Source organism: Pinus tabuliformis, chromosome 6 (assembly GCF_031772625.1).
Source record: "Pinus tabuliformis cultivar Carrire ecotype Pingquan chromosome 6, CPIR1, whole genome shotgun sequence".
Taxonomy (NCBI): domain Eukaryota; kingdom Viridiplantae; phylum Streptophyta; class Pinopsida; order Pinales; family Pinaceae; genus Pinus; species Pinus tabuliformis.
The window spans coordinates 1,233,316,110-1,233,341,988 of record NC_142292.1 but is presented as its reverse complement, the minus strand read 5'-3'; positions in this window follow the sequence as shown (position 1 = coordinate 1,233,341,988).

The following is a 25,879-nucleotide window of genomic DNA, read 5'->3' as shown; positions in this document are numbered from 1 at the left end:
TATGTTCTTTTAAAAAAGAAATTTAACACATCACGAAAGTAAAAGGTCTTGGAAGGGTCCTTTGTCACACATGGACCTAGATCAGGTAAAATAGATGGCATAGGTCAATTTCTCCTCTACCTGACCTAAGGCTACTCCTATGGCTTTGTGTGAGGCTTCATCATGAATATGAAAAGGGAGGGCCCAGTTTAGGCCTCTGAGAATTGGTGCAGTGGTTAACTTCCCCTTTAGAATGTCTAAGGCCTCTTCACAACTCTTTGACCATATAAATTCAGAATCTTTGGCCAACAACCCGAACAAAGGAGAGGCCAACTTGCTGAAATCCTTTATGAACCTTCTGTAGTATCCAACTAACCCTAAGAAAATCCTAACATCTCTCTACTTTTGTGGAGGTGGGACCCTTTGGAAGATGGCTATTTTGTTTGGGTCCACCTACAGTCCTTGCTAATATATGGAATTACCTAGCACAATCCCTTCAGTCATTAAGAATTCACATTTTTATGGACTGAGAGACAGGTTCATTTCAATGCATTTGTGTAATAATTTGCCTAGGTTAGTTAGGGCTTCTTGAAAATCACAGCCATAAGGTGTAAAATCATCCATATAGATCTCTACAGCATCATGTACTAATTCAACAAAAATACTCAAGACTGCTCTCTGGAAAGTGGCAGGAGCATTGCATAAGCCAAAAGGAAGGACCCTATAGGAAAAAGTACCCCAAGGACAGGTGAATGTGGTTTTATCTTGGTCTTCTGGGCATATTTGGATTTGGTTGTACCCACTGAATCCATCTAGGAAAGAAAAGAACTTCTTCCCTGCCAGGCCATCTAGCACTTGGTCAATGAAGGGTAGGGGAAAATGATCCTTCTTTGTGGCTTTGTTCAACTCCCTATAATCGACAAAAATCCTCCACTTACCATTCTTCTTAGGAACTAACAATAAAGGAGAGACCCACTCACTGTCAGAGATAGGGTAAATGAACCCTACATCTAAGGGCTAGATTCATTCTCCTTTGTGGTTGCTTGACTGGCTTGCAACCTTCCTTGATGTATATGTGGTCAGTACACCCCTCAGTGTGTACTCCCTTCATTTCCTTGTAGCTCCAAGCGAAGGCTTCTAAGTTTTCTTTCAACATATTGTATAGCTTTTCCTCTTCAAGAGCAGACAGAGATGGGTTGATTTTCAAAGTTTTCTCTAGGACAAATTCTATGGTTTTGACTCGGAGTGGGTTGGAATTGGCCAAGCATAAGTCAATTTGATGATTGTTTAGTGTTTACTTTACTTCTATTTCTAATGGTAATGAACTAGGAGTTGAAATTTGGAGTAGGTGTTCAATTAATTCATCCTCCTCTTGTTGTCCTCCTCTTATGATTGCTTCCAAAGCATAAAGTTGGGCAGAATAAAGCTCATCTTCTTCCTCCTCCTCCAACCATAAAGGTAAATCATGTTTTAGGGAGGGTTGAGCAAGAGGGTATAATACTAACTATTTGGACATATGCCCAACTCTGCAGCTAATGTAGGCATCAGTTGTGGCCAACCATGGCCTCCCAAGGATGAGAGGGTAACTAGTAAACTTAGCCTTAGGTTGGAGAACTAGGAAATCTGCAGGGTACTCCCAGGAGTCAATGGAGACCATCACATCCTCCACAATTCCCTCAGGGGGTGACTGTGGAACGATATGCAAGTTGCAGAATTGTTGTGGTCTTCCTTAATGACCCTTGGAGGTTAAGCTTGAGCATGGTGTCCTTGGTCATCACATTAATGGAAGCCTGAAGATCAATCAAAGTGTGTGGGATAATGGCGCCATTGATGTGCACATCTACTACATGGTTTCCAGGGTCTAAGTATTTTGAACATATTACTTGCCCCAACATTAAGTTAGATAATTTCCCAATGACATTAATGGTAGGGGAATCCCTTTTTCTTCTTCCTGGATGCTTGAAGCACTTCTCCTTAATCAACTTATTGTAGACAGGAACATCTTTGATTGCCTGGAGAAGGGGGTTCTTTACACATAGATTCTTCAATTCTCCCAGAAGTTCAGTTTCTTCTGGGGTAGGCTGGAGTAGTTGGGCTAATCTTCCAGGAAAGGGTGGATTTTCTTTGAGGTTGATTTCCTCTCTTTCTTCCTCAACCTCCCTATGTGGAGAGGGAGGTTGGATATCTGGGAGAATTCTCCTAGAACTTAGGTTGATTTCCTGGCATAAGATGGGTATGATGTCTCTCCACTGTATCCTTGTTGAACCTGCCTATTGTTTGGGTTTGGATTTGGCTGGGCAGGCATTTGGGGTTGCTTAGGTGGAGCAAAGTGTAGGAGTTGTGGTTGGGTAGGTGGTGGAGGCAATAGGGCTGGAACATTGTTGAATTGGGGCCTCCACCCTTGGGGTGGGGTATTCCACTGATGTTGTGGCTGAATGTAAGGTTGAAATGACTGGCTGGCTAGCTGGGAATGATACTGAGGTGCATAGGACCAAGGAGGGGTTGTAGACTAGGAAGGATGAGCAGGGGGTCCCCAAGAAGGTATAGTTGTGGTTTGGTTGGGTCTGTAATATGCATGGGATGATCCTTACATACCCTGATGGTATGGTATAGGCACAGGAGGTCTCCTTTGGTTGATGTAGCAAAGCTACTCAATGGCCCCTTTAGCTCCTTGATATACATCTTTGAGTCCAGGTAAAGAAGGGCACTTGTCTCTAGAGTGGTTTTCTTCACAGACTGAGAAAATCTCAATACAGTTCAATGGGCATTCATTCCTAGGATGCCTCCTAGTGCATCTAGGACAAAATATGGCCAATGCTCTCTCTGCTTCTTCTTGCTTCCTTTTGATATTCATGGTATCCAATTACAAGAAAATTGTTTGCAACATCTCACTTTTGAAGTCCTCCAGCATATTTCCAATTTCACCCTTGATGGATGAGTTGGAAGATGATGTACTAGTCATAGGTTGACTACTCCTACCTTTTTTCATGCTTGCCCTAGAATAGTTTCTAAAGACAGTCTTGATATCCTCATAGGATAGTTGGTAGATACCTCCTCCTACTAACAAATGCAAGGTATCTAGGATATCCTCCCTTACTCCTCTAAGCAAGACCAACTTTAGTGACTCAGGGTCAAGTGTGCACCTGACCCTTTTGTAACTGAGCTAGAATCTTTCTTCATAGTCTTCTAAGGATTCATCCTGGCCTATGGTCATCCTAAAAATCTCTTCTTTAGTGTCCTTTGACCTACAGTAGTCCCTATATTTATTGTTAAAGGCCTGCTGCATCTGATCCCAAGTTATGATGTTATCTCCAGGTAAACCCATGAACCAATGCAATGCTGCATCCTTGAGGGTAGATGGAAACAATTTTAACTTTTTCTCATCCTCTGTATAGTCATAGGTTCAACATATAACAACAAAATCAAATAGGAAAGTGTCAGGGTCCTCTGTGGTCAAGCCATGGAAATGAGGTAGAGCAAAGGGGGCTTATATTCTTCATTTTAGTGTCTCCATTGGTTTCTCTAATGGGGAAGGCACACTCAATTCTCTCTCTATATCCTTTGTCATCTTGGTTTTCAACCATTGGTTTAGTAGGAATGGGTTCTTCCTCTTTTTCTTCCCCTATAGGTTCAAATATGTCAGGTTTCTCACTTAAAGGTTATTCCAATTCACAATCACCGAAGAAGAGAGAAGGTTGACTGTTGGATGTAGTGGGGGTATTTGGCATGAATTTTCTTGAATTATCCCTATTCCTATTAGGCATGAAAGGAAATGTTTTGGGGTTGGTTTTTGTAAGACTTTCTTTAAATCTGGAAAGCACTCTGCAGAAAGGAAATCGCTGATTAAATGAAAAACTACTAACAGAATGAAATTGCTGATTGAATGGAAAGACTTCTGACAGAAAGAAAACTACTTGCATAATGAAATTGCTTAATTGAATGAAAAACTACTAACAAAAGGGAAACTACTTGCTGAATTGAAATTGCTGATTGCAGAATGAAAAGGAAAGCAGATAAATGACAAATGAAGGAAAGAAACCAAAATTACTTTTGTAGAAATAAACTAATGGAAGAAAATTGAAGACTAGAAGTAGAAGAAAAGAAAGAGACTATAAATAGAAGGAGGAGCAGTGATTCACATCCTACTCTGACAGCTCCCCAGCAAAAACACCAAAAAGTGATGAGCCTAGGTACTGCAGCAAGAATTCTACAACTCCTAGGGCTACCAGCTTTACTTATCAACTCGGGGTTCGTACAAATTTGGAGGTGACAGTGCTATATGCTCAAGTAGAAGTGAAGGTATTGCATGTTGTCACTACTCATCTGGAAAGGGACCCCAGGGGTTCCAAGCTAGACTTCTATAGGGTCAAAAGAAGCTTGATTTTGATGGAAGAAGAGAAAATCTATTCTAAGAGAGAGCTACTCTACTACAGTAATGAAGAAAACAAATTGTAATGCTAAATCACACCAGACCCTAACTAACCATCTAAACAACTATGTGAAGCAGAATTTCTAAAACAACACTAATCTAATGCTGCTATCTAAGTTGTAGAAGTAAAAAGCATCAAAACTAGACTAAGGGGTAAGCAAAGGAAACTAAGCTAAGTCTGTGTTTAAGCGGAAGAGCAGTCGGAGATCAAAATTGGTCAAAAGAGGATGTAAGGGAGCGACAATGCATAAGAACCATTGGATCAGTCAGATGAAAGGAAAAAAAATGAATGAGATCGAATCGTATGAGGGTATGTAGGTAGATGGGCGAATAGGGTTAACTAACAAGATGGATGATTGAGATTATATCACGGAGGCTAAGTCAAGAGATGGACAGACAGGATTAATTGGCAGATGGACGACGAAGATTAGATCGTGGGCAAAAGAAATGTGCGGAAATGGTAGCGAGTTTGCGGAGGTGGTAAGTTGTATTTCGCGTGCCCTCAAAACCATATGCTGTATTTTGAAATTTCACGCGATTAGCCTTACTGAGTGACACGTAGCACGAGAAAACCACTTTTCTCGTGTGCTCTCAGGTAGATAATGGTTGGACATAAATCTGCACAATATGACACCATAGCCATCGGATCTGGCTAGGTAGATCAATAGTGGAGATGGGCCAATCTAGTTGGAAAGTAGGTGATGCGATGGCCGTAAGATCAGAAGATATATTGACGGTGGAGATTGGAGTGCATAAAGGAACATGCAGAAATGAGGGAGCAGGTTTAGAAGGCGGTAAGCTGTATTTCGCGTGCCCTCAAAGCTGTAAGCTGTTTTCTAAAATTTTACGCGATTAGCCTCCCCGGGCGACATGTAGCACGGGGAAACCAATCTTATCGCGTGCCCTTGGGCAGATAATGATCAAACAAAAATCCACGCGATATCGTGCGATAGCCGTCGGATCTGGCAAGGCTGATCAACAGTGGAGATTTGATCGAGCTAGTTGGTGAGCGGGTGTGTGATAGCCATCGAATTAGACAAGGAAGATCGATGGTGGTGATTTAAAGTGCATAAATTCAGTGTTGAAAATGAATTGGGTGGTGATTGGTTGGGTTTTGCTGTGTAAGGAAATCTACGGGTAAAAACCGATTACAACGTGAATTAACAGTGTCCTCTTGGGTGTTTCATGCTGAAGGAGAATGGGCGTATGAGTGAGGTCTTAGACAAAGGGTGAAGGAATAGATGATCAGGAAATGAATGAATGACCATGAAATGAACCATGTAACTGTTCAAACAAGAAATTCCATGCAAAACTGAAACTCTGTGTTTTTGGGGTTGTTGCAGGGTTTCTTCCTCACATCATGGTCCCAGAGGGAGGAGGTGAGGCCGAGACACCTATGGACAACCTTATGAATCTTATCTTTGCTAAGCTGCATTCAAGCATAAATGATCTACTCTGCACTGCTGTAATGTGATTGCAACTATTTAAGCAAATGAACAGTTAAACAATAAACCTTCGTAATGGAAATGCAACTACTTAAACAAATAACCAGTTAAACCATGAATCATCTACTCTATACCGTGGTGATGCAAATGCAACTACTTAAGCAAATAAAAAACTAAACCATGAAGCTATGCTAGTGCAGTAATGGAAATGAACTACTTAAGCAAATACTCCTGATTTGGTTGTTTGCACCTTCACTTTCTTGGCTGCCTTCTAGAAGGGGGGCTATTTGTACTTTCAGCTGATGGAGGGATTTTCGAATGGAGGGGCAGTAAATGAGGAGGATTTACCTCTTGGAATTCCTCTCCCTTGTCCCATTCGAGTTTTTACCAAGGCCTTTACCATAGTTCCTTGCTTTTATCTTTTATCCTTGCATTTTCCTTGCTTTTATCCTTTATTCCTACATTACATGCACATTAGACCACAAAGCAAAATATCCAACTCTACTCATCTCATAAACAAAATATAAAAAAAATTATGCAATAAGTTGTGAGGATAATTGGTTTGACTAAACTAGGAGGTGAATTAAGGTGAATTAAGGCCCATATAATTACTCAATGATGAGGCTCATCACTTGGGATGAAGAAGTTCTTTGAGTTGCATGATTACACAGAGAACATGAAGGCCAGGATAGTTATTTTCAGCCTCAAAGGGAAAGCAAAAATTTGGTGGGAATATGTGAAGAATGTCAGAGACATCCGGATAGAGGAGTTGAGTTAGCATGAATTCAAGAGACTTTTCAGGAAGAAGTACTTGTTAGAGAGGTAATATGATAGTAAAGCCAAGGAGGTCTATGCGTTAAAGATGGGATTGATGACCGATGATGAGTAAACGACTAAGTTATTGGATTTATTGAGGTACATACCATATATTAAGGATAAGAAAGGCAAAGTCCAGAGATTTTTCAGTGGATCACTATTAGCATTTAAGGGTCAGATTGAGTATGATGAGCCCTTGTCACTGGAAGAAGTCATTGGGAAGTTGAAACACTATTACGAGCAATCAAAATGTAGGATAGAGTCTCAACACAGTTGGAAAGGGAAATATAAGACTAAAGTTAAATGGCCACTGAAGAGAACAAGACCTTAAGATGCAGGTGAGAAAGATAATGTTGTTCCTTATAAGAAGTTTAATGCAATTGAGAAGGGCACATGGGTTGTAACATATAGAGCAACATAATAGAGGTGGTGGTAGGGGACAATTGTAGTGTTGGATATGTGGCAAATAGCATTTGAAGAAGGATTTCAAATTGTATCAAGGTGCTGGACCTCACATCTACAGTGCACAGGAAGCACAGACAGTTGGGGATGTTTTTCATAGCATTCCTTGGATCTATGCAACATTAGATAACAGTAAGGTAGATCATCGGGTGTAACACCCCCTCCTAGGTCTACCCAAAGTAACCATGTCAACTGGGGTAAACATGAGGAGAGATTATACTACAATCAAATTTGACCTCCTATGTCACCTTAAGGAAGTGTAATTGACGAAACATCACATACAATCATCCAACATCATCAATAGAACCCTCAGGAGACAAGTCAACCACTTAGACAGTCTGTCCCTCCATCCCATTACTATTCTATAGCTCTTGGGCTATAGCCGCTCTCATGCTATGGGAAATGGAGCGACCAGAAACCCAAAGTTGCTCTCAGAAGCCTACCTTCTAGTGACTTTGGTCCAAAATTTCCAGTTCTGTGCTAGCGACCCTGAGATTTAAGCCAATTTTCTAGCCCAAAATCTTGGCCTCTACCCAGAACTCATTGTAAATTCATAATTCATTAAATACATGATAACAATGTTGATCAATCAAAACCACCCTCAGGACTAGCCCCGAGCATCGCCAACCAAGACTAATATTCTATCAAACACTTGGCATCAATGCAACCTACAGGTCTAGGATACAAGGCAGAGCATAAATGACTGAAACATATCCAGAAGGATCACCTCCTTCTCCATTTAAATACTACATCATCAATTATATCTTGCATCCGTCCATTTAACAGTTGCAAGTAAATATATGAAATTACCATGACATAAACCAACCATTCAACCATGGTTATAACCAACATAAAACCATATAAATATCAGAGATATGACAACCATTAAATCCACATATAAATTAATGCAAAAGTAAGAGAACTTAGCTTCTATTAATCATAGGCAAATCCAACTTGGTTTAGGACTTCCACATACCACCCGACCATAAACATGGATGAACCAAATCCCTCTTTTAGCCAGTCACTCCCATGCCATATTCCAATCATGAATGTGGAATCTCATATAAAAATCAATCCAAGAACAAACAAGAGAATTCAGAGGTTAAACCACCTCCACCCTCACCAAATTTTGATCACACCATAACTAGTGCTCTGATCACAACCGAATAGAACTTGGAATGCCATCCGAAATCCATCACTATCCTTGAGGAATTTTTTGTCTCCTTGTCTCTCAGGATTTACCGCTGCTATCACCGGGGCTGGTAGGGGTTGGGCTGTGTCAACCCTTCAACCCAACGTAACTATTTAAAACCATCTTTTAATTGGATGTTAGCCCTTCCAATCTGAGATGTCTCTCTCAATATATATATATATATATATCTATATATATATTAAATACAGATGGATAACCCTGCTTTTCTATGTGATTTTTGAGGTGAAAGAGAGTGAGGACAACCAACATTGGGGATGGAGTCAATTAAAGAAAAACAACAACAAACAACACTGTTTTATGGTAGCTTAGGCATCTTTGATTTACTAATGTGGAAATGGACATTCACAGTAATAACAACAAATTGAAGGAAGTTTGAGCAATGCAACATTGAATTCAAAGTAATCAAATAAGCTTTGAAAATTAATAACAAAGGAGCATGATAGGATAACACTGAAACCAGAATGAATCTCAGGTTAAAACAGAGTATGGTGCAATTGCATTTTCTATTAATTGAAAACAATACAACAATGGTCTTCTCACTACATTGATCCCCTTTGCAGAGTCAAAAATCTACCTATATATAGAGAAAGATCTCTTTACATAATCTTGCACGTGAGCTAGATTCAATCCACTACTACGAGATCTAATAAAACCTTGATCCTTCATAGGAATTTCTATTACAATATAGTTTGAATACAAATGGGAGTCATATGAACAAAACCTATCTAACAGTTACAATTATTTAGGAAAATCAAACTATTGTAGTGTGGCACTTTATTTGTGGAAACTCGAACATCTGGCTCTTCAAAATCTTGCTGTTTTGTTTGTTATTGAAATGTGTTGAGAGTGCCTCACTGTCTCACGGAGTGGGAGTGAAATAGATACCTTAACATTTTTTGATCTAGTTCATTAATCCGAGCTGATTTAACTTGGGCCGTTGATCCAGGCATTTTTTACATCGTAATCACAACAAAGGAGAGGGTCTTCTTAACATGGATTCATAGTAATTTCCTGATTTTCTAGACGTGACGGTTTATAGAATGCATCACATAAAAAATCACATCCAGGGAGGGTTCTCACAGATCGCATGCACAAGTCGGAAAGGATTTCAGGGAGTAGGAACTTTGACTATGCGATCGCTGATTGCGATATTGCAATCGGCAGGAGAAGGGGTATCGCAATCGGTGGAGAGGAGGAATATCACAATCGGTAGGCAGAACAATATTGCAATCGACAGGGGATGTTGTGATATGTGATATCATCAGAGGGTTTTTGCGATATGCAATATCGACAGAGAACTGCAATATCGCAATCAACGGGAGGGAGAAGAACTTTATTGCGAAAAGCAGGAAAGTTTTGCGATATGTGATATCGATGGAGAACTGCGATATCACAATCAGTGGACGATGTAATATCGCAGTCAGCTAGCAGAGGAGGACTTGGATATGATAATCAATGGGAATGGATATTGCGATATACAATATTGCAATCGAAATCACAATCGAGAAGGGGAATAGGTAGAGATATATACAAAGGAAAAAGGGAAGGGCCGATAGCGATACGATTTTTGGGTCCAACCTTATAAAAGGACTGCAACATATTATAAAGTATTTCAAAGGGGAATGGGTCACAACTAGAGTTTGGAAATGGATAAATGTGGCTTAGAGTAGGAAATGGGTCGAGTGAGAGAAATGGGTTACGATTATAATTGTAAATGGGTCTGTGGATGAAATGGGATGAGAATATGGGAATATGGGAATTTCTCCAAAACAAATAGAATAAACCTATCCTTCCTTCTTAATCTTAAAATGTAAAACACAACAACCTATTTTAGAAAAAGAAACAGATATATGTAAAGATCAGTGGTGGAAAATCTTAACTAATAAAACTAAAACTTATTTTAGTGAGTTATCATGGATAACATTGGCTCCAATGGGGATGTTGTGCCCCTGTGGTGCAGCAAAGAACCAACAGACCAGTTGCTTGACCATTGGGCCGATCTCATATGAAGACTACATTCAAACCCCCTTCACCAAACTGAAAATAAAACTGCAACTTGTAATCTAAAGATGAAGGAAATGCTTGTTCAACAAGATTGTTTATGTCCTACTCTAACATATGAAAATCCACTTGTTTAATTCAAGTAATATAAAATCTCTAGTATAACCAGTCAAATAATAGATTCGACACTTGGGTTGCTTGACTGTGCTTGAACAAAATCAGTAGTGGATCATATATGGGCAACTCAAAAATAAAACTGAATCCATAACGTGAGCTGATAAATGGAAGAGACTTCACCTTCACTAATGACTGGGATAGACTTGCGGTAGAACTCATCTTGAAAATCTTCAAGCTATTGATCTGCACGCAGTGGAGTCACCTTGAAACTTCAATCTTTAGAATTCTTTAAGAGTGGAGTCGCCAGGGTAATATCACAACCTTAGTAACTTCTGATTTCCTGTTACCCTCAAGAATAAAAAAGAAGAGACTCGAAGAGAATCTCGGAAAAAGGAGATTTTCAGCTCCTAGTAGATGCACCAAAATGTTATCATTGGGGTTGGTGGGGGTTGGGTTGTGTCAACCCTTAAACCCAACGTAACTATTTAACTAACTTTTACTTAGAAGTTCGCCCTTCCAATCTGAAAGGTCTCTCTCAATATATATATATATATATATATATATATATATATATATATATATATATATATATATATATATATATATATATATATATATATATATATATATATATATATATATATATATATATATATATATATATATATATATATATATTAAATATAGATGGCTAACTCTAGTTTTCTATGTGATCTTTCAGGTGAAAGAGTGTGAGGACAACCAGCATTGGGCATGGAGTCAATTAAGAAAAACAAAAACAAACAACATCATTTTATGGAAGCTGAGGCATATTAGGTTTACTAATGTGGAAATGGACATTCACAGTAATCACAACAAATTGGAGGAAGTTGGAGCAATGCAACGTTGAATTCCAAGTAATCAAATAAACTCTGAAAACTAATAACAAAGGAGCATGATAGGATAGGATTGAAACTGGAATGAATCTTATGTTAAAACATAGTTTGTTGCAACTGTATTTTCTACTAATTGAAAACAACACAACAATGGTCTTCTCACTACATTGATCCCTTTTGCAGAGTTGAAAATCTACCTATTTACAGAGAAAGATCTCTTTACATAATCTGCCACCTAAGCTAGATTCAATCCACAACTATGAGATCTAATAGAACCTTGAGCCTTCATAGGAATTTTTGTTACAATAGAGTTCGAATACAAATGGGAGTCATATGAACAAAACCTATCTAACAATTACAATTATTTAGGAAAATCAAATTGTTGTAGCATGGCATTGTATTTGTGGAAACTCGAACGTCTGGCTATTCGAAATATTGCTGTGTTGTTCGCTATTGAAACGTGCTGAGAGTGCCTCACTGTCTCACTGAGCGGAAACATAATAGATACCTTAACGTTAGTTGATCTAGGCCATTAATCCGACCTAATTTAAACTAGGCTATTGATCCAGGCCTTTTTTACATCGCAATTACAACACAAGAGAGGGTCCTCTTAACACTGATTCATAGTAATTTCCCAATTTTCCGAACGTGGCAGTTTATAGAATGCATCACATAAAAAATCGCATCTGGTGAGGGTTCTCGCAGATTGCAATCACAATTTGGAAAGGATTTCAGGGAGTAGGAACATTGACTATGCGATCGTTGATTGCGATATCACAATTGGCGGGAGAAGGGATATCACAATCAGTGGAGACGAGGAATATTGCAATCGGCGGGCATAACAATTTCGCAATCAGCGTGGGATGTGGCAATAAGTGATAGTGGCAGAGGGTTTTTGCGATATACGATATCAACGAAGAACTGCAATATCCCAATCGGCGGGGGGGAGAAGAAATTTATTGCAACATGCAGGAAATTTTTGTGATATGCGATATCAACAGAGAATTGTGATATCGAAATCGACAGAGGATGTAATATTTCAATCGGTTAGCAGAGTAGGACTTGGATATGATAATCGACGGAAGGCATATTACGATATACAATATCACAATCACAATTGGGAATGGGTACGGGAAGCGATATATGCAAAGGAAAAAGGGAAGGGCCGATAACGATATGATTTGCAGGTCCAGCCTTATAAAAGGTCTACAACATATTATAAAGTATTTCAAAGGGGAATGGGTCACAGCTAGAGTTTGGAAATGGATAAATGCGGCTTAGAGTAGGAAATGGGTCGAGTGAGAGAAATGGGTTACAACTAGAATTGGAATTGGATCCGCGGATGAAATGGGATGAGAATCTAGGAATATGGGAATTTCTCTAAAACAAATAGAATAGACCCATTCTTCCCTCTTAATCTTCAAATTTAAAACACAACAACCTCTTTCAGAAAAAAAAAAAAAAAAAAACATATAGATGTAAAGATCAATGGTGGTAAACCTTAACTAATAAAACTAAAATTTATTTTAGTGAGTTATCATGGATAACAATCGCAATCCAAACCTGGATCATTAGGCCCTAAACTGAGACTGATCCCTTAGGCTTTACCGTATATCCCACAAAAACCGATCAAGGGATTCCTAGACTTTTGGGAATGAACCTTGAGACCACCTCTGCCCCATATTTCGAAATCCATTTGGCAATTCATAATATAAAAAACCGAAATAACATCCCAACATACCATGGCATCATGAAAAAGGCTAGGTTATGCTGGAAACCATTGTCATAACCTGGAAAAACCATGCCATCGACAACAAGAGAACCATACACCAACATGCAAAGCCATGTATGTCCAAACTAGCTAGGAAATCACACATGCAAAATGTTACTTGCAAGTATTCCTACTGATGCTGCTTCATCCTTCTTTCCTTTCCTTGATCCTTGCTTTCCTTCCTTTCCCTTACTTTCTTTTCCTTTCCTTGCTCCAAAGCTAGAGTGCTCCAAGAAAAATCTAAGTGACCAAGAGAGTGAGAGAGTGAGAAAGAATAATGAGAGAGCTCCAAACTTGAATGAATGAAAGGTTGATCTAAGAAAATATTTCCCACTGATCCTCAAAAGCCTTTCTATGAATGGAGCCTCTATTTTCTTCATTTTTCATTATTTTCCTTCAATTTCCTCCTCACATGCAACCTGTGACCTTTCACCTTACTTTTCTCCTAATTTCCTTTATTTTCACAAATAAATGTGCCAAAATTCCTTTTTTCCTTTTAATGCCTTTGACTTTGCCAATTTCCTTAGCCAACACACACATCCAGTGATGCCCATTAGGATATATTTTCCCAACATTCAGATTGGAATAAGTGTCCCTTAATCATGGTCTTATTTTGCCTTTGTTAACTTTCATTACACGAACTTTTTGTGATGGCTGTTACATAACCCTCCCCCTTAGGGAACACCATCTTCTGTGTTAAACCACAACAAGACCTCAACAACACCACTGAAAAGCAAACATATTGCCTTTGGAGCTTTATAACTTAGATTGTTGCAGTATTTACAATGAAGAGCCCGCTCAAAACAAAAACATCATGACAACATGACAAGATAATAACCATACCGCTTATTGGAGCTTTATAACTTATCTCATGGCAACATTTACATCCATATACAAATATCAAAACATCAGCAAAATGTATGCCAAACATAAATTAGCATCAAACCAAAATTTCTTTGCCTCAATCGACAAAAAGTGAAGGATACAGGGCCCACATATGATCCACCATCTCCCATGGAGCTTCTTCAGGCCCAAAGTGCTTCCGCTGCACTTTAACTTGCTCTATGGCTCTGTTCTTGAGCATGAGATGTTTCCACTGCAGTATGCGCTGAGGCTCTGATTGTAACTCTCCTTCTTTCTCCACCTGCAATAAAAACCAATAAATAACATGATCAACATCCTTTATATACTTCTTAAGAAATGAAATATGGAAAAATCATGGAGTTTCACTGTTGGAGGCAGTGCAAGTCAACATGCCACTAGTCCAATCCTCTCAAGGATCTCAAAAGGCCCATAATACCGCGATGCCAAATTAGCACATGAACCAATCCTCAAAGAGATTTTCTTGAGCATGATGTGAAAATACACATGCTCCCCAACCTAAAACACTTTGAACACCCTGTGCTGATTTGCATAACTCTTCTGTCTATCATATGTTGCCTTTATATTCTTCTTTATAACCTGCATTTCCTACTCCATGTATTTCAACATGTCCGGTCCAATAAGTACCATGTTCACTGGATCACTCCAGCTGATGGGAGTGTTACAACACCGTCCATACAATGCCTCGAAAGGGATCATCCTCAAGGACTTCTGATAACCATTATTGTATGCAAACTCAACCAATGGAAGATGCCCCTCCCTTTTCCTCTTCTGGTGCATCACATAGATCCTCAACAATATCTTCCAAGATCCTGTTGACCCTCTCTGACTGACCATTTGTCTATAGATGATAAGTTGCACTGAAGGCCATCTTTATACCCAAGCCTACAAATAGCTCCTTCCAAAACTTAGAAGTGAACTTTTCTCCTCGTCTGACACAATCTTCTTAGGAACACCATGTAGTCTCACTATCTCTCTAATGAACATCTGTGCTACCTCACTGGCTTAATATGTAGTCTTCACCGGAATGAAGTGAGCTACCTTACTCAACCTGTCAACCACGACCATAATAGAATCATGCTGCCTCAATGTCCTAAAAAAACCTGTGATGAAATCCATGAAATGACCTCCCATTTCGATTCCGGAATCGCAATAGGTTGTAGTAAACCACCTGGATGTTTGCATTTCACCTCTACTTGCTGATAGTCTAAACATCTAGCCACGAACTCTGCCACTTCCTTTTTCAGATTCAGTCAATAGTAAAACTTTTTCACCGCCGTCAATGTCTTTTGATATCTTGGATGACCGAAATACAATTTCACATGAAACTCCCTCAAGATAAACTTCTTGAGCTCACTGCAATTCAACACATAGATCCTATCTCGAAACCTTAGCAAGCCATCTGTCATGAGATGATAGTCTGCATCCTAATCTCCTATACTTGTACTCTACTGTAACCTGTGCATGATCTCGATGTCTTTTTCATCCTCCTGTCCTGCCTACAAGATCCTATCTTGTAACTCTATCCATAGGAGCTTATAGCTGCTATATGATTTACCTGTACCTTCCTACTAAGAGCATATACAACCCGTTCTCCTTCCCTTTGATGTATCTGATCTTGAAGTCAAACTCACTAAGGGTAGCCAACCATCTAACTTGCTTAGAATTTAGATTCGGTTGGTCAAACAAATACCTCAACCCACTATGATCGCTCATCAATGTAAATCTTTTGCCCAAAAGATAGTGCCTCCACATATTCAATGCATGTATAATCACTCCTAGCTCATGACCACGTGTCAGATAGTTCTGCTCATGCTCATTCAGTTTTCGAGACTCATAACACACTACCTATCCTTCTTGCATGATAAATCCACCAAGTCCTCTCTTGCAAGGATATGTACACACTACAAACTCTATGTTTGGATCCACAATATTTAGCAATGTTGCATGTGTCAACAATTGCTGAAGTTGTGCAAAATTATCTTCACATTCTGTCGTCTATTCAAACTTCTTACCTTTCCTCTGCAATGATGTGATAGGTTATGCAATGCATGAGAAGTTCCTGATGAACCTCATGTAGTAACTTGCCAATCCCATGAATGATCTCACCTTATCCACATCCTTAGGAGCTGCCCAATCCATGCTAGCCCTTATCTTTTCTGGATCTATTGTTATGCCTTCCTTGGAGACAACATGTCCCAAGTAGTGTACCTCAGTCTGAAAGAAGCTTCACTAAGCAATCTCAACACTGTTTCTAAATGTTCGACATGTTCTTCCTCATTCTTAGAATATAGTAGTATGTCATCAGTAAATACAATTACAAACGTGTCCAAATAAGGAGGCAACACACTATTCATCAAACACATGAATGTAGCTGGAGCATTAGTTAAGCCAAATGGAACAACAACAAACTCATAATGCCCATACCTGGTTTGTCTTGAATATGTCCTCTTCCTTGATGTGTACCTGATGGTATCCCGATCTCAAGTCGATCTTGGAGAACACTGCTGCTCCCTTTAGTTGATCAAACAAATCATCAATCCTTGGCAAAGGGTACCTATTCTTGATTGTTACTTTATTCAACTGCCTGTAATCAATGCACAATCTAAGAGTACCATCTTTCTTCTTTACAAACAACATTGGTGCACCCCAAGGTGATACACTGGGTTTGATGTATCCTTTGTCCAACATTTCCTTTACCCCTAGCACCAAATCAATATAAAAGTCTACCTCCTTGTGAGGTGGCAACTTTGAAATGTCCTCAAGAAATAGATCCTGAAAATGCTGCAATATTGGGTGCCTGCTCAACACATAAGCATCCTCAACCTCCTTACCCTTGTCACTATAAATGTGTACTACAAACATCACACAACATTTTTTGCAACTACGTTTAACTTGCATAGTGGTAACCATCCTCATTGATGTAGGCTTCTTCTTTCCCTGCAAGGTCCTCTTTTCCCCACTATTATCCACACACTCAATGGTCTTGTCGAAGTAATCCACTTTGGTTCTGTGAAGGTATAGCCAATCCATACCCAAAAGCATACTGTACGAAATCAATGGTAGTACATTCAAATGTGCTACTGTATGCATACCATTTAACTCAAATGCACAATCTCTTACCTAATGGTGAACTCACTTCTTCGTACCTGTATCCAACTATACCAATTAAGATTCTGCATGCACTTTGTTTCTCAAACCACACTTATCTACCAGGTCAAGATTAATATAGCTATAGTTAGATCCAGGATCAATCAAAATAGAAACAACTTGATCACAAATCTTACCGTCCATCTCAATGATCGATGCCTGATGGTCCGCTTGCCTGTTCTCTATAGCTGCATAGATCCAAGGAATGCTATGACCAACATCACCAACTGTATGTGCCTCCTGAGCATTGTAGATCTGGGGTCTACTACCACTCTGATACTGCGTGTAATCCCTCTTAAGATGATCCTTACCACATATCCAACACTGCAATGGTTCCCTACCACCGCCTCTAGCCTGCTACTCTCCATGTCCCTTCTCAGCTATGTTGAATCTCTTGTAAGGAACTGTATTATCTTTCTCACTTGCATCTTAAGGCCTTCCTCACTTTGGTGGCCATTTTCCTTTAGCTTTGTCGTTTCTCTTCAAGTCATGTTTCAGCTCAACTTTGCGCTTCGACTGCTCATAACAATGCTTCAACTTTCGGATGGCCTCCTCCAATGATCTAGGCTCATTGAACTCAATATGGTATTTGTATGCAGCTGGAAATCCACTGATGAATCTCTGGACCTTGTCCCTCTCTTATCTGAGGTAAGACACATATCTCAACAAATCCAAAAATATGCTAGTATACTCCTCATTTGTCATAGAACCCATCTGCAACTCATAAAAATCCTTAGCTCTGCCATCATAATACCTCTCAGACAAGTACTTCTTCATGAAGATCCTTTCAAACACATGCCAAGTCAAATCATCCTCATGTATGTCCTTGACATTCTTCACATCTTCCCACCAAATATTTGCTTTACCTTTGAGACTGAAAAGGGCTATCCTTCCTTTCACGTTTTTTGAGTAATCATGCAATCTAAAGAACTTCCTCATGCCAACCAACCAGGCCTCCACATCTTGTGATTTATTCATCTATCCATCAAAGGATGGTGGCTCTACCTTCTTGAACTTATCCGGCAAGTATCCGCTATCATTCCTCCCATATGGATGATAATGATGTCTATCAGAACCAGAACTAGAGTAATACCTATCTGTCACCCCTCCTATCCAGAGTGTCCAACACCCTGACATCTTTGATAGTATCATATCTATCTGACCTATGCCTACTATGAGACCTGCTGCTGTATGCCCCATTAGTTCTGTCATGATGTCCATGGCTGATCTGAAGAGGTCCCTGTTGCTGCCAATTTGACAAACTCTGAAGTAATATTGCATTCACCTTTGCTTGTTTCTCTTGTGCCTGCATGATTTTGTCATTGTCTGCTTGAAACTCCTTATTTCTTCCTTCAAGCTTCTCATTGTGTCTGCCAAGTCAGAAGAGTGCCCCACACCACGCTTCCCATCTGATTCATATGGATATTCGATGTAGTCTACCACCTTGCTAGCCATTTGATCTCTTTCTTGCAAGGCATACTATGTCAGCTAAACCAAATCACCATAAATCAATGTACCTTAGGATAACTTGGGGACGTACCTTTTCTGCAATATCACCAAATCAATGTGATGCATGTACAACATAACCATAATAACATATAGACATATATCAATAAGTGCATCAATGCATAACCATTGTTGGTATCATCCTAAGACCCTTTTTCCTTCCCAAAAACATATCATTTATCCATACATTTTCATCATATATCCCTCAAAATCCTTGAATATTGATTATTAATTGTTCTATAGTTATTAAATTGCATAGAAATTAATTTAGGGGTTTTATGTTCCAGAATTAGAGGTTTTTGATGACATGATTACAGGAAGTACCCACATCCTGTAATGAGCTTACCGTTTGACATGTGGCGCAGCAGATGAGCCAGAACGAAAGGCATGGGCGAAAAGCAGAATGTCCAAGCATGGACAAACACCTCTCACCCAGCCAAATCGAGCCTCCTATGCATGCGGTCAACTTAAGTCAAAGCAGGGCACTCTGACAGGCAAAAGCAGAAACAACATCGTTCCATTTTTCATTTTAGTCTTTTTGATTTTTGAAACACTTGGCATGGAAACATTTTGAAAAGGCTATGTAATAAACGCGGCAACAACACTATGTACATTCATTGTATCGATGACATGGCTGTGCGTACGCATATGTAAATACAGTCAGGGTTATGTTTAGAGTTTAGTTGTTGAATTGTTGAATCGTATTTTCTCAGAACAGAGTTTTATTTTTAATACAAGGACATATTTACAGTCACGAAGTGTGTATACCCTTTGCATTGGTTTTGATTGCTGAACGGTGATAACCAGTATACCCTTAGGCGCGGACGGGCCCTGCGTTCTCTGATTGGTATACTGTTCACTTGTTTTGTTACATTCCAGTTATCATATGTTCGCACAGTATTCACATAGCTTTTGATTTATATCGCATATGGTTTGCATCACAGTATTCACATAGCTTTCGATTTATATCACATGGTTTGCATCACAGTTTCGATTTACACAGCTGTTGATTCGCATAGCATACGGGTTACATAACATTTATATAAGCTTTCGATTCCTACAGCCTTTGAATTTCATTACATAGATATGGTGTGCGCTTATGAACGGTTTATGGTTATGTTGAATGGTCAGCACTAGGATCTGGAAGGGAGTCTTGTAAGGGATTCGATCCCTGTGTGACTCATAGAGACATTATCTCATAAACTCTGTTTTGCTTTACAGTTCATTCATGCTTTCTTTATATAGTTTGATAGTATAAATATCTTGCATGCTGTGTGTGGTTACCAAGCAAGGGTTTTCTGAGTGATACCTCTGTAAGGAGGTTAGAATCATTGCCACAGTCATATACAGTACTTAGGTTCATGATTTGATTAGATAGATGCATCTCATAACAAGCACTGTAATCAAGCATATCAGTAGGGTAATCTAGGTGTGTGAATGATAGGCTACATATTCCGGTCTTCCGTAAAGAAGCATTGTATCCTACATCCTACTCACTTGGCCAGAGATTCTTTATGTCTATATATTTTAGACCACGCCTCTAAGCTTACGCACCTCGGTCGATATTAAATATAGAGTCCAGTCTAGTACCCTAGCTGGAACAACTAGATTTTGGCGCTGTTGCCGGGGAGGCGTACGTAAAGGATTCAAACAAAAAGAAAAAAAAAATTCAATACACAAAAACAACCAAAAACACAGTTAGAAATCATGTTCATTTATGCCTAGATTTAGAGACAATCAAGGGAGATTTGTAAGAACCCCCCACCATCTCAACACTAACCCATCATCATCAGGAGCAGACTCTCCAGGGCATACAACACCAACTGAGGAGGATATTCAAACAATAGCTGAGAAATTTTATTCAGGACAACACATTACTCTTGCAGAGAGGGAAACTCTGTTTGCACATAAATCACAGCAGCCACCCTTTCCTAAATCTTCTACACAAGGGAAAAGTAGCACCATTACCAAACAATTTTCCTTTCTCTCTTTTCCACCAAGAGACACTAAGAAACCAAGTAGAATGGCTGAGGAGGGATCTGGATCAGTTCCCCATCAAGAGGAGGAGGAATCAACTTTTAAATTCCCTATACAAGAACCACAGGAGGATGAGGAGATCAAAATGAAAAATATACCCCCATCCGTGCTACCCAATTTCTATGGTATGGCTTAAGAGGATCCGGACTCATTCTTATTCGAGTTCGATATTGTGTGTCGAACTTATGGCTATACTGATGATGCTCACAGATTGAGATTGTTTCCAGCCACATTAAAGGCAGCAGCCTTGAAATGGTTTATGGGGCTAGGTGAGCATGCCATAGTGGATTGGGATGGCATGAGGAGAATATTTCTGAGGAAATATCAGCCTTATTGCAGATCCAAAGACTCTAAAGATGACATCTTTAGAATGAGTCAGCAGGAGGATGAAACCTTAGAAGAATATCTAGAACGGTTTGTCTATAACTTGCAAAAATCTAAACACCGAACAATGCCTCCTGATCTAGTCCGCACAATATTTTTGAAAGGTATCCGGGAAGAATACATGGATGATCTCAACTTAATGGGCAAAGGTGATATCTCTGCCTTACCCTTTGAAGAAATAGCTGAACTGTGTGAAAAATATTCAAGAAGTAAAGCCAAAATGGGAAAGAGAACCTTGTCATATAGGGTCATGAAAACTGCCTCTGCTAGTGTCACCCGGGCTGAAATTGGTAATCTTTTAGAAGAGTTCAAAACAGATTTGTTGAGTACTCTAGGAAACCAAATTGATACCTTAAAAGCCAAAAAGAAACAGGAGGAAGAAGACAATATCATGGCTATTTTCTGCCCCAAGTGTCGCAAGAAGCATGCATTAAAAGACTGTCCTCTAGACAATATCCAAGTATGTGCTTTCTGTACTAAGCATCATGATATGTTTAACTGTCCTAAAGTTAAAATTGTGCAGAACTGTAACATGGCAGCCAGCACAGAGATGGAGAACGTGTACTACATGGGTGCAAAGCGACCATGGCAGCCAAGGCAAGCACCCCAAGGTATGTTTCCTAATCAAAATATGCAATTTCCTATGAATGATCAGATGTATGCACAAAACTCATGGAATATACCTATGCCATGGCAGCATGGAAACCAATCACAAAATCAATGGAGACCGTCTCAACAGTATTCCCAATCCTACCATCAGTATCCTCAATCATACCCACCTTACTCACAGCCATATCAGCAGTACCAACATCCATATCCATCACAATCATAGTCATTTCAGCAGCACCCTCAGCCAGTTGTTTATCAGCCCCAACCTTCTCAACAAACTCTGCCTGCTCCTCCACAAATAAATGTACCACAACTTCAATTTCCAACTAACCCACAACCTCCCAGACCCACACAAATACCTGCTCAAACTGTCCCAAATCCGAACAATAGAGCAGAGAGGCCAGTTTATAATGTAGAGGAAGGAACCTCCTACTCCACACTGCCTTTGCAAAACATTAATCTGAGGTCTGGTAGGGTGCTCCAGAAGGATTCTCTAATAACAGATCAACAAGAAGAAAACTTAGAAAAAGAGAATGAAATGACCACTCAAACAAAACCAAGCAGTGAAACCAAGGACAAACAGATGCAATCACTGCAACCACCTTTTCCGGACCGTTTGGTTCAAGTAAAACCACCATTGCCTCCACCACAATTTGATGTCTTGGATGAACTTAAAAATGTCTACATAAAAATCCCTTTGCTGCAAGCTATAAAGGACATTCCTATTTACACCAAAGCCATCAAAGACATGTGTCTCAAGAAACCTGCTAGAAAGAGGATTGATCCTCAGACCATTCATGTTTTAGGAAATTTAGCAGGCCTTATGACCAATACCATCTCCATGGAGAAGTATGTTGATCCAGGCATTCCAAAAGTGACCACCATCATTAACAACATACGGATCCCAAACACTTTGATAGATCTTGGAGCTGCAATCAATGTCATGACCCTTGAAACTATGAGAACACTCCAACTCATGAATTTGCAACATACCGCAATTGTTCTTGAACTAGCTGATAGGTCCAAAGTCATTCCTGAGGGGATTTTGGAAGATATCATCGTCTCACTGGACTCTTGGGAGTATCCGGTGGATTTCCTAGTCCTTCAACCCAAATCCAATCTAGGAGGACATCCTATCATTCTAGGTAGACCATGGTTAGCGACTGCTGATGCATTTATTGGATGCCGATCAGGTAACATGATTATCTCTAGAGGGACCGAAAGGAAACAACTTACCCTCTATCCATCGGCACAATCACCTGCAGTGACACATAACTTGTGGCTTGATGACAAATTTAATGACAAAGAGGAGGTACAATCTGTTTTTAGCATTGACCAAATCTATGATTTCCATGAAGACAATACTGATTTGGTAGAATTATTTCTCTCACAGCCTGATATATCTGAAAATGTGAGGAATGAACAATATAATGCTGCAGATGTACTTCTAGCTCAAAACTTTCAAGAAACATGCACTATCCATTCCTTACAATCTACATTTCATGACATCTTTCCAGTTCAATCCATCACTAATACACAGAGTCAAGTCATAGAGATCAGTCCAGGCAAAACTTTGAACATAGGCAACCACCTTGACTCATCTCAACAAGAAAAATTGATTAGACTCTTGACGAAGTACCAAAAAGCCTTTGCTTGGGATTACACTGACATGCCTGGGATTCACCCCGACACATGCACTCACCACATTTACACTGACAGCACCATTAAACCGGTGAGGCAACCACAAAGAAGAATGAACCCCATGCTCCAAGACATTGTCAGAGAGGAGTTGCAAAAACTTTTGAGAGTCAACTTTATATATCCTATTTCTGACAGTCAGTGGGTATCCCCATTGGTTATTGTGCCTAAGAAGAATGGCAAGTGGCGTATCTGTGTTGACTACAGACAGCTGAACAAAGCCACGCTCAAAGACTACTTCCCACTGCCATTCATCGACCAAGTGTTAGACACCCTAGCCGACAAATCATCATTTTCCTTTCTTGACGGTTTCAGTGGCTACAACCAGATCCGGATTGCCTCTGAAGACCAGGACAAAACCACCTTCACCTGTCCTTGGGGCACCTATGCCTACAATGTTTTGCCATTTGGACTTTGTAACGCTCCAGCTACATTTCAGCGAGCTGTGTTAGCTATCTTTGCTGATTTGATTCATGATTGTGTTGAAGTGTATATGGATGATTTTTCAGTATATGGCAATTCTTTTGAACATGCATTAGAAAATCTAGAGAGAGTTTTGAAAAGGTGTATTGAAGCTAACCTGTCCCTCAGCAATGAAAAGTGTTTCATGATGCTAAATGAAGGGATAGTGTTGGGCCATTATATCTCTTTTCAAGGCATCCAGGTTGACCCAGCCAAGATACAGATTATTGCCGATTTGCCTATTCCACAGAACCAGAGAGAGGTAAGAAGTTTTCTCGGGTATGCTAGCTATTACCGCAGATTCATTGAACATTTTAGCAAGATAGCCTTACCTTTGTTTAAACTTCTAGCCAAAGATGTATTTTTCAATTGGACTGAGAACTACCAACATGCATTTGAACAACTCAAGAAGAAACTATCTACTGCACCAGTCCTGAGAGGGCCTAATTGGAGCTTACCATTTCATATTTTTACCGATGCATCTGACACTGCCATAGGTGCATGCTTAGGCCAAAAAGAAGAATCTTGTACATATGCAATTTATTTCATTAGTAAAAATTTCACACCTGCCGAGCTAAACTATACAGTTATAGAGAAGGAAACGCTTGCCATCATTTATGCTGTGAATAAATTTCGCCATTACATAACTGGTTATGAAGTCTTTGTACATACTGATCACTCTGCCATTCGACATCTCATGAATAAACCAATAACTAGTGGCAGAGTTACCAGATGGTTACTATTGTTACAGGAATTTAACATCACAGTGTTAGATAGACCAGGCAAAGAAAACCAGGTGGCAGATTTCCTGTCTAGACTGCAAAATCCAGGTGAGATTGTTCCTGTTGAGGATTCTTTTCTGGATGAGCACTTATTTGCAATTTCCATAGTAACTCCTTGGTTTGCTGATTTAGCTAATTACTTGTCTACAGGTAGGACACCTCCACATTTCACTGCAAAGGAGAGGAAAAGACTAATCAAACAAAGTGCCAGATATTCATGGCTCAATGGCGATCTCTTTTACACTGGTTTTGATATGATCATTAAGAGATGTGTACAAAATGATGAGGTAATTGACATTTTAAAATCTTGCCATGATGAACCATGCGGTGGGCATTTTGCAGCGAAGCGGACAGCCTTCAAAGTTCTTACTCTTGGATACTATTGGCCATCCATTTTCAAGGATGCCAAGAAGTATGTAAAGAGTTGTGACAGCTGCCAAAGGATGGGCAGACCCACAGTTACCGATCAGATGCCCCTTCAGCCCCAAGTTCACTTGGAACCATTTGATAAGTGGGCTCTGGACTTCATAGGACCTATCAACCCAGCCTCTAATGGTAAGAAGTACATCTTAGTATGTACTGATTATGTCACAAAGTGGGCAGAAGCAAAAGCACTGGTAAGAGCAACCGAACACACAATAGTCAATTTCCTTTTTGAGGAGATCTTTGTGAGGTATGGGGTGCCAAGAGAAATTGTCACTGATCAAGGTACCCAATTCACCTCAAAGCTCATGAAGGATATCACAGACAAGTACCAAATAAAGCATAGGAAAAGTACCCCCTACCATCCACAGGCCAATGGGCAGGTGGAATCCACCAACAAGACTTTGGAGGGGATCATTACCAAAACTGTTGCAATGAACCGCAAAAACTGGGAAGAAAAGCTCAAGGAGGCACTCTGGGCTTACCGGATTACTTGGAAAGATACCACCGGATTTACACCATACCAATTGGTGTACGGTAAGGATGTCATGCTTCCTATTGAATTCCAAATTCACACTTTTAAATTAGCTGCAGATTTACTAATTGATTTGGATCAAGCACAAAAAGAGAGAATCCAGCAGTTGAACCAGCTGGATGAGATGAGGCAGCAAGCAGAACAAACCACCACCCTCATGCAAAAGCACAGGAAGCAATGGCATGATTCACACATTAAAAAGAAGCACTTCAAGGAAGGTGACTGGGCTCTGCTTTTTGATTCAAAATTCAAGGATCATAAAGCTAAGTTCACCACCCATTGGATGGGCCCTTATGAAATTGT